The following is a 10,755-nucleotide window of genomic DNA, read 5'->3' as shown; positions in this document are numbered from 1 at the left end:
TTCTCTACTGAATATTATCTTTGCTTGATGCACCTCCGGCATATGAGCAACATGTCCAGCCCACCGTAATATGACGGGTTGTATAAGGTTAACAATAGCCAGCCATTTTTTACACCTGGTATACCGCGTGATTCATGCGACGCCGAGTATTATCCGCAGCACCTTACGCTCTCTAAACAGTCTCCTTCAACGTCCATGTTTTATGATGGTATAACACTATGGGAAGAATCGCGCAAATTTCGTTTTCGTTCACAGATTACGGGACTTAAGCTATGGTTACGAAGTCCGTAATAGGCCTTATTCGCATCTGCAATACGCTTTTCACCCTCCTCCCCTCATTATCACTACTATTGAACTCACTTCGATTGCCAGTCATGTACTTCATTTTGTTGGTATTGATCGTGAGTCCAATCCACACTGTTTTCCTCTTAAAATCCCGATAATATCGAAATCGTTCGCAGTGCCCAGGAGCATGTACGATCTTCTGATAATAGTACCACCACTTTGCTTATCAGTTCTCCTCCTGTCTTCTGACAACGACAACGTCGCTGGCACTAGATTGAAGTTCGTAAGTCGATTTCCCTTCCGACAGAATGTTGCTGTCAAACTCAAATTTTGTTTCGTCAGTCATGATGAAGGAAGTAAAGCGTCGGTATTCGGAAATCAATTCAGTGCTGGTGACACAGTAGTTGATAACCGTGCTTACTGATAACGAGGTAGTAATCAGAGTCCTATGAATGTCCGCACATCCTGTTACGGTTCATGTACAAATCGATGACGGGAAATGCCACCCATCTGCCAGAACATGGTCTATTTGCTTGCAAGTTTCACCATTTGGGTGTTTCCACGTGTGCTTCGGACATACTTTCGTGTAAAGTAAGAACCGAAACGTTAGCCATGAAAGCCGAGAACTATCTAACCTCAATCACAGTCGACTCCTTACACTAAATTGGTACTAGCGTCTTAACTGGAGCCTGATCCGAATGCAACCAACAGACTCTAAACCTTTCCTTCCATTCACCAAAGCGCGTTTATCTCAGATGTTCCTGATCCTAGGTGACGTGTTCATGATCATCCGCAGGAATTAGTTTTGAACCCGTTGTAGTTTTAGATGGTGGGTTTTGGCGCAGCTCTCCCAGACTGGCATGCCATATTCGATCACAGGAAGACTCGTAGTAGCCAGTAGTTTCAACAAGACGTTACATTCAGCGTTTCCAAAGTTATTAACCGCGAGTTTCTAAAAAGCCAAGTTATCATTTCTGCATTCGTATATCATGAGGCTAACACGATGATACTTGTATGCCCAAGGAAGTCGAGACAATTTCCAAACCGAAAATTGCCAAAGACCGGCACCAGGAATCGAACCCAGCCACCCTCTTGCTTTATAGCCGCGAATCTCACCGCACGGCTAAGGAGGGCCCATCCTTCTATGGAGGTCTTCATTCATTATTCATCAGTAATCAAATGCTAATGATAAAGCAGATTCTATGCTATAAAATTAATGCCGCCCAACGTGGGGCTCGAACCCACCACCCTCAGATTAAGAGTCTCATACTCTACCGACTGAGCTAGCCGGGCATATTTTCACATCATAACTAGTAGCTTGTTTTCTAATATATGTTTTGACATGTCTTTGATTTGTCCCACAAGAAACTTGTGACTTCCTGACTGATTTATCATCAATTGAAATTAGGGCAGCAACAAATCGGTCCGGCATTGATAAAAAAATCGTGATTGAGTGCTTTTCTTCTTGACAGTTCAGGCAAACGAGGGCTTGAATTTATTATTCTTTGTGAATTTCTTGACCTGTCGGCCGTAGTGGATAACCATTTTCTTAATACTGTGAGGGTAAGCATTTACAGTCGCCTCTCCACATCTCGATATTGAAGGGACCATCGAGATAGGGAGAGATCGAGGAATAGAAGGAAAATTGAAATGGGTACTAGATCCAAAAAAGCTCGTTGCTATGAAAAACGACAACAAAACAAATGTCGTTTCCTGTTGTTGATGTGTTTGTTATTGTCCAAAGATGGTCTAGTAGCCTAAACATCTGACCATATCGACATAAGGAGAGTGAATCCTGAACAAAATATGATCAGAACCCATCGAGATAGAGAGATATCGAGATAGGGAGGTTATCGAGATGTAGAAAGCCCAAATATATGTAGATCGAAGGGACTGAGGAAACCATCGACATAGGGAGAGATATCGAGATATAGAACATTGAGATGTGGAGAGTCGACTGTATTATAATTTGGGATTTTAATAAAAACATCCACTGGAGATGCGGGGCATCGATCCCCGTACCTCTCACATGCTAAGCGAGCGCTCTACCATCTGAGCTACATCCCCATTGTTAATTCTGTAGCATCTATACTTCATTCATTAATCAATATAAATTAAATGATAATGGTAAAGCAGATTCCACACCAAAAAAGGATTGTCGCCCAACGTGGGGCTCGAACCCACGACCCTGAGATTAAGAGTCTCATGCTCTACCGACTGAGCTAGCCGGGCTGGTATGCGAAAATTAAAGTAACACATGATTGCACTCGGTGCGAAAGAATATTTTCCTTTTGTATCCTGTAATATGGGTGTCATCGGACAGGATGTTCGAAAGCAGTGGTCATAAACATAGCTTTAAATATTCAATTATTTTTTATTTAGATTTTGTGGACGGCTACGCAGTCTTGAATTATTGAAACAAGATGTATGTTTATCCGACGTTTCGACACGGGGATGGTGTCTTCATCAGGGGAAAATACGGTATTTGTTCCTAGTCTATTGTTTAGTCTAACATTAACTGTCTAAACAAGACTAGGAACAAATACCGTATTTTTCCCCTGATGAAGACACCATCCCCGTGTCGAAACGTCGGATAAATATACAACTTGTTTCAATAATTCAAGACTGCATATCCGTCCTTAAAATCGAAATAAAAATATACAGTCGATTTCTCAATAGGGGGAAAGACGGCTTTGGCAGGTTTTATTCTATTATTGTCAGGGGGGTTTTTGTCGACCAAATTTTATGAAATTCCCGACTAATCCCGACGTTCAATTGAGGGGCATTTTTAGCGGCAAATGTCAATATAATTAAGGCTGATTATGTTTTTTGCGGGCAGTTACCGTTCTCATTGGCAATCAATTGAATGAATCTATGAAGAAGTAAACTGAGTGAGTCATTCTATGCACACTCGGAGCGAATGTGCTTCATGAATGTGAATAATAAAACTAACTCTTGAACATTGCACACAAACAGAGAATATCAGTACCTAAAATGATAAACAGTAATAAAACTGCAAACTGAAAAGGAGGAATGGTTTTTTTTTTAAATAAGCAATGAATTCAATAAGCACTACAGCTGAGATATTAATGTCCTCGTCTACCATGCCAATTCTACCAATTTTGAAGAAAATGCAAAAAAAATTATTCGATTTTAAAACTTGGAACTTGGCATATTTTGTAAGACGAGAAGAAAGGCACCATTCTAGCAAAGAGGATCGATTCAATCCCATTTCGTGGGCACAGGGTCCATTCTTAACCATGCTAGTACATTGTTCATTTGTTCAATAAAAAACTGTTTGGAGATGCAGGGCATCGATCCCCGTACCTCTCACATGCTAAGCGAGCGCTCTACCATCTGAGCTACATCCCCATGGTGATAACGTACTTCAATGACACTTTTCTAACAGATCGTCTATTGATAAAGATAAAGTAGATGCATCATCAAAATAAAAAGATAACCGCCCAACGTGGGGCTCGAACCCACGACCCTGAGATTAAGAGTCTCATGCTGTACCGACTAAGCTAGCCGGGCAATGTTCATATGATAACTAGCAGTATGTTTTCCAAAAAATAACTTGACTCGATGGGCTATAACTGTCTTTGATTTGCACCACAAGATACTTGTCCACATTCTTCCTAACTGATTTATGATAGATAGAATAACACGACCTTCACCACAGGTAAGAAAAAAAACATAATCATCTAATCTAATCTCATACTTGCGCAGCCAATAACTGAAAGCATCCTGGAAAATGAAGATTTCTAAATTCCGTCATTTTTTTCATACGGCCAGGCCAAACGCTTCCAGTTAGTAAATAGTAATCAAATATTATATAAATGAGTTTTTCGTTGGGAGCGAAGCTATTTAAAAGTTATGAAATGCTCCATTCGACAAGTGATGGTTGACGTCGTGTTCAGAATAACTACGTTCACTATAAATAAGAAAAGAAGAAAAGAAGGAAATCATCATTAGTAGACGGTAACGTCAGCTTCTTTCTTCTGTGACAGATGTGATGACAATTCTGAAAACACAACATTGGAAGATTGGACACTTTAGTGATACTCATGTTATTTTTTAAATGCTTTTCCAGACTGCTATCGTCGGGAAGCATCTGGAAAGTTTGAAGGAAGAATTGGTGTAGTATTTACTCAATGACTTACCGACAATTTCATAAGCACTACAGAGTTGGAAATAGGGGAATGCTTTCGTTGAGTCAGGATTTGCCTGTAGCTAGCAATGTGACCGTGGTAGATCTAACCCTGTAACACACCACGTAAAGGTGTCTACCGATGTGCTTCAGTAAAGGTGTGGGCCAAAGTCCTTTATGTCTGTATTATTCGAAAAAATAACCAAAACATTGCCACCCACAGTGGGCGGGCGGAGTGAAACCACACGTCTGTTATGAAAAATGTACTGAGTATACCAGACGTGACGTCACATTCGGTTGCCATCGGCAACCCAGCTGAGAGTTTCTCTCTAAAAAGAGTGAAAGTTTGTTGAACAAATACTACTTTAGGGCTTAGACCACACCTGTAGTAAAGCACATCGAGTGTCTGGGCTGCGAAATGGTGAGTTGACATCTGGGAAGGAGCGACCTACACAGCTCTGGTCCTCACAAGTTCCAATCTCACGCTTCCACGGGTCTTCCGATGACGATCGACCGCCAGCTAAGAGTTTTGTACTTAGCTGGTAGTGCAGCCTGGGCACTGTTGTCCTTCTGACATCAGCTAGGGTGAGTGGGTGCGACCAAGGGGACCATCGTCCCTACCCCCAATCCCAAGGCGTTAAGCGACACGTGCCGAGGGGATGCATAGCCAGGGGGGTGAAATAATGAGCTAGGCCTTTAACGGAGCCTGTGGGGTACCTGGGCACCCTCCACAGTAATTGTCCCTTACCGCGTCATGCTGGGCTCTGGCATGGTGGACCTCTTTTTCCGAGCAACTCGTGGGACGAAAATGGAAAACCAAGTCAATTCTTCAATTAGTGGTAGTAGTGTAGGCGACAACCCCTTCGCAAGAGGTGGGTTGTTCAGGTCTCCACCTAGGAGGCCAGAGGCAATAGTCGGCAGCTCAGTGCGCAGCGCCAGCGTGGGTCACTTAACCTTCATCTTGGCTAAAAAAACGCCGGTAGAGGTTATTGACGGCCCATTGCTTGTGGAGGCGATGAACCGCAAACGCGATGGGCTTTCGGCCTTCGAGGTGGTGACGGAACACCTGGACGCCATCATCGACTTTGCGTCATCGAAGCATAATATCAGTAAGGACCTCAAGAGGAGCTTGCTGAAACTTTGAAAGCCGATGTTGGACGCCAAGCTGGAGAGGGCGGTCTAAACCCATGAAATCTGTTTAGTCGAGGTCTACCCAGACCTCGGGTGGGTGTGCCAGCGAAGACGGTGGTGCCAAAGTCTACCCAGACTGAGGCTCAAGTATTCGCGGGCACGTCGGGGAGACAGTCTCCAGGGGATGAGCTCCCTGGGGGCCGCTCCAAAATGCGGAGGGTTACTACCCCGAACAAGGGTAGTGGGGCTGGGATGCAGAACCCCGGCCAGGTACCTCCCAAACCGGGGGAGGAAGGACCTAGAAAGGTCCGTCCATCCAGGAAAGACGGTGGTATGGGGTTACGGCACGCTGAGAGCTCTCAGCCGCCCCAGACCAGGGAAATAAAGGGGGATGACGCCTCCTGGACCCTGGTCAAGAACAAGAGGAAACCGAAGACGTCAAGGGCCGAAACGAAGGCCCAGGCGAATGAGGGTAACAATAAGTCTAGGGTAGGCGCCAATCGCTCCAGGTGAGATGTTCTAGTCATCACGGTGGACGAGGCCAAGTACTCGGACGTCTTGAAGGCGATGAGGAGTGACGTCAAGCTCGGTGAACTCGGCGCCGACGTACGTCGAATAAGACGTACCGTCAACTGGGGGGAAGATGATCATTTTTAAGACAAAACATGCAATAACAATGTGTGTTTACATTTTAAATCGAAACAAATATTTTCAAAACATGTACTGCTATACGTTGCAATAATCAACAACTTTAGTTTTCTGAAATGCGTTCGCATTTATTAAAATAAATTAAATTATCACACATTTTTTGAATAATCTGGTTTGGGGTGAAGTTGATCAAGACAGCTCTACTAAAACCATTATGACCTAATAGTCAAAATACACTAGGTTATTTGTATGAATGTTGAATTTACTACGTAAAGAAGTCTAAGAAGTCAATATTTGAAACGAAAATAGCGTAATTTATGACTATCTCTTTCTTTCTTCCCCAAAATACATTTTCATGATTATAATCGAAAAACTCGGATTTCTACCTAGCGGTAACATTACTTGAACGGAGAATATTGTTAACTACCGTTTCATAAAAAAATTTGGCACTTTTGACTGACACATCAAATGATCATCTTCACCTCAATGATCATCTTCCCCCCAGTTGACGGTACCCGGATGGGCGAGATGATCCTCGAGCTGAAGCGGGGCGTCTCGCAAAAGGGCGCCGCCTACAAGAAGTGCAGGTAACGCAGCTGGCTTGCTCGGCCTCGCCCGAGTGTTTGGTGTGCGCAGGTTTAGAGGAAACGGCGGAACACGTGTTGTTCGTGTGCCCACGTTTTCGCGCAATGCGTGACCACATGCTTGCCACATGTGGTCTGGACACTACCCCGGACAACCTAGTTCGGAGGATGTGTAAAGATGAAGTTGGCTGGAACGCCGTTTTATCGGCTATCGCCCAAATCGTCTCGGAGCTACACAGAAGGTGGCGCGTGGACTCAAGGATGGCTAGTTCAGGCTCAAATAAGAAGTGGTCCAAGGCATTGGAGTCGGCTTCATGGGTCATACCGGTGGTCACCCAAATAACATTTTAAGTTTTATTCCGCTCTAAGAATGGTTTTCAAGATCAATTTATAAGATCTAACAATAAAACCGAGTAATACACGGCAACCTTCTGATGACCACTATAAGAGTAAGATATTGCCAAGTGGCCCTCTCCAGATAACCACTATAAACCTATTATAAGAGCATTTAGAAACCCTTTTTAAACCACCCGCAAAAAAGGGAATTTGGCTGCGGCAGCTGTCAAAATGTTGCATTAAAAAAAGAGAAACAAATCTTTGCAGGAAAATAATAACAAAATGGATTGTTGATGAAAATTATGATGATGACAACAAAATAATATTTTATTTCAGGATGTTTTTCGATTCTGTACCATTGAAAAGAAGTGCGCTTCCGATTTTATGGTCAAATGTTGTGAAAAAAATAAGGTTGAACACCACGCGCCAGCCATATAACGTAGTTCAGAGAAATATATCGAAAATATTGATTACCACAACATCTAGGATGTCCACTAAATCGATTAGTATTTTTGCCCAAACTATTAATTAATAAAATTATTTATCGGAAAATGTATGATAAGCGGTGAAAGTTTCGTTAAATCATGCATTTCAGTGATATATTTCACTGACTGTGAAATGCTTTTCCGTTTTCAATATGGCCATCATGGAATTTGATCAGACAAATTTTGCTTGTATAAAACACCGTCATAAACTCTTTGCAATACAAACATTCTTTTGCGGGTAATTCATTTGACCACATTATGACCAAAAATTGTAGCTTTATTCGAGCGTTGAAAATTGGATTTATTACGCTCTTCATCACTACCATAGATCTGTTCATATGGTCAATAGGCATTTGACGTTTGAAGCATTTTTCAGCAGATTTATGGGAGGTTTATTGATAGCAATAAGAGCGCCAATAAAACTGAGCAGTCAGCTTCGTGATTGCTGTCATAAGTCCGCAATAAGAATTAGATAAATCCAAGAAGCATGGAAATGGGTCAGGCGTAGGCACCGCGTCGGCAAGTCTCTCTGTGTGCTGGCGAATAGGCCCTATCGCAGAAAGGTCAATTTGGGGTGCACGCGGAAGCATTGCTTTCTGGTGGAACCGAAGGGACTATGGGCTTGGCGGCAATGGAAACGGTTTAGCCGGTCGGGGATGTAGTCCTGCCTCCCTCGTTTGCTGTTGGAGGTGATCCTCAGCCCCGCACTTCCTGAACAACCCAGGATGTCTGTTGAGCAGATTCCCCCTCCATTGCTTAGGAAGAAAAAAAAACATACATACACACGGACAGACATACATGTGTTCAGTTCGTTGAGCTTAGTCGATTGGTATATAACACTATGGGTCTTCGTTTTCGGAGTGAAATGATAGCCTTTCGGTACAAGGCAAAGAAAGGCAAAAAGATCACCGCCCAACGTGGGGCTCGAACCCACGACCCTGAGATTAAGAGTCTCATGCTCTACCGACTGAGCTAGCCGGGCATATTTTCATTTAACAACTAAAAGCATGTTTTCCAAAAACTAACTGGACACGATGGGCTATAATTGATTTTGATTTGCACCACAAGAATTCGCATTCCGAATTACAAGTTGGTGCTACGCCGACAATACTTGTCCATATTCTTCCTAACTAATTTAAAATAGATAGAATAATATGACCTGGTGGTAACGAAAAAAATCATAATAATCATAATGAAAAACACGCTTCAATGATATCTCTTTCCATGCTTATTTCTTTTACCAGTTCAGCAGAGCTAGGTGAAAAACATTCTGTTTACCTTACTTCAATTCCACCAAGGATGCTGATCATGCATGCTGCACAGGCATTGAAAGCGTGAGTGAAGACGACGAGCATTGATCTAATTGAATCATAGCATCCTATGCCAGTGAGTGAACAGCCTTGCTCAGATGGATACCAAACAATGATTATGAGCGATCGTTGCTGCGTAAACAACGAGCAACAGAGTTCGCCAAGCCAAACTTGGTATGGTATCTAGGGAAGCTACGATTGGAGCATTTGTGTTACGCACGCTCTACTAGAATAAAACCAAAACACATCAGGTGTTCTGCTTTATTCACTCTGCTTTCAAGTAGCTGGAATGGAGGAGAGAAAGTATCAAAGCCTCCCATGCAGTGTATCAGAGTTCCATTCTTATAGCGGACTTAATTTTCCTAATGTCTAAAAAGATTTTTCAAATAGCGTGTGGTAACAACACTCATTGTTAGGTTACCAAGTGATTTGCCTCACTCAGTTGTCTCCCATTGGTGAGCGATGAAGATCTTTAAACATTGAATCAACGAACGCCAAATTTCGACGATCTAGAAAGCATCAGCGATTAGGCCGCAGTAGAGCATCAAGTTGGCATGAATTTAGCCGATTTTTACTTATGATCTGATTTTTTTCAATGCCTGATGCTGCACCTATATTCATAATATTATTTTGACTGTTCAACTGATTTTTTTTTCATTTCACGCAGACCCACAATGGTGAGTCAATTACATATTTCTCCGCAAGCCCCTTGGATCAAATTGTGAATTCAGTGTCTCTGGCAGATTCATTTAGCTTTCCGATCGGAGATATTTGGAATGAAGCAACCTGCATTTCCGCTTAGCTTTTGTGTAACCGAATTGCGGATTCCTGGATCTCGACATATCACTTATTTCTCAGTGTGTCGACCACGGCTCCAGACTCAGTTACATCATCCAGGCCCCTGCAGTGGATATTCGAGACTCTGCATGGGACTCTTATTTGAACCCCATCACCCAGGACCTCCTCAGTTAACTTTTTGTTTTCAGATCTCTTCTGAGCAGAATCATCTCGCCTTTCCGCGTCCGTCGGATGCAGTTGACATTCCCTCCTAGGCCAGAGAGCTTCTCGTTGCATCTTATGGTCTTTAAGACGTCGGCGTAGCTTTTTATCGTCAGTGTTTTGGTTTGCGTGGGAGAGCTATCAGATTCGTCAAATCGTCGTTTGAATCTTTGTTTACAAAAGCAGATAAGTCGTTTTGAAAATTTTGTCTTGAAATAATCAATTGCTCAAAGTGAGCGATTGTTCATTTGAATTTTGGATTAGGCGCCCGCGTCATCATTTCTTCAATGTAAGGAAAGTAAAAAAAAAACGGGAATAAAACTAAAAATAAAGTAATATTCACGGCTATTCAACCACATTGATAGTAATCGGAAAGCTAATGTCATTCAGAAACTTTTATTTTATGTATATTTCAGGTTAAATAAGAATGTAAATTTACCGTAATCAGGATCTCACTGGTATAAATCCTGATGTGCCGGTTGGTACTCATGTTGGGCTTGTGCGTTTTAAGTGTCACATGGTCGCTTCCCAGTCAACATAAAATCGCACATGGTGCAATACAAGATGCTACATTGGAGACGATATACATACATGTTATGTGGAGAAGTACCTCTATCGCCTGCACTTCAGCATCCTATACGATAACACGTACATCCATGTGCTGACTGGGTTTGATAGGGCCTGCTTATAGACACATGCAGCTTTTGTAGAGGTTTAACAGAGCCCACTGTCAAACCCCACCACATCCTAGACAGGCCCCCTAACTCGCAGTGGCCATGGGAAGGGGTCGTCAAGTCCTTGGACATATAGTCCCTGTTGCCCCTGAC

The 10,755-nt window shown here is 42.7% G+C and overlaps 4 non-coding genes across 4 annotated transcripts; all 4 read right to left on the bottom strand.

Annotated features, from left to right (window-relative positions):
- Positions 1–1,505: 1,505 nt before the first annotated feature.
- Positions 1,506–1,578, bottom strand: Trnak-cuu (transfer RNA lysine (anticodon CUU)). Its single transcript has one exon. It is a non-coding gene; the product is annotated as a tRNA-Lys (tRNA).
- Positions 1,579–2,444: 866 nt separating this feature from the next.
- Positions 2,445–2,517, bottom strand: Trnak-cuu (transfer RNA lysine (anticodon CUU)). The gene has a single exon. It is a non-coding gene; the product is annotated as a tRNA-Lys (tRNA).
- Positions 2,518–3,746: 1,229 nt separating this feature from the next.
- Trnak-cuu (transfer RNA lysine (anticodon CUU)) lies at positions 3,747–3,819 on the bottom strand. Its single transcript has one exon. It is a non-coding gene; the product is annotated as a tRNA-Lys (tRNA).
- Positions 3,820–8,528: 4,709 nt separating this feature from the next.
- Trnak-cuu (transfer RNA lysine (anticodon CUU)) lies at positions 8,529–8,601 on the bottom strand. The gene has a single exon. It is a non-coding gene; the product is annotated as a tRNA-Lys (tRNA).
- Positions 8,602–10,755: the final 2,154 nt, after the last annotated feature.

The sequence above is a fragment of the Armigeres subalbatus genome, chromosome 2 (assembly GCF_024139115.2).
Source record: "Armigeres subalbatus isolate Guangzhou_Male chromosome 2, GZ_Asu_2, whole genome shotgun sequence".
Taxonomy (NCBI): domain Eukaryota; kingdom Metazoa; phylum Arthropoda; class Insecta; order Diptera; family Culicidae; genus Armigeres; species Armigeres subalbatus.
The sequence above is the reverse complement of the archived record's forward strand: the minus strand, read 5'-3'. Positions and strand labels throughout refer to the sequence as shown.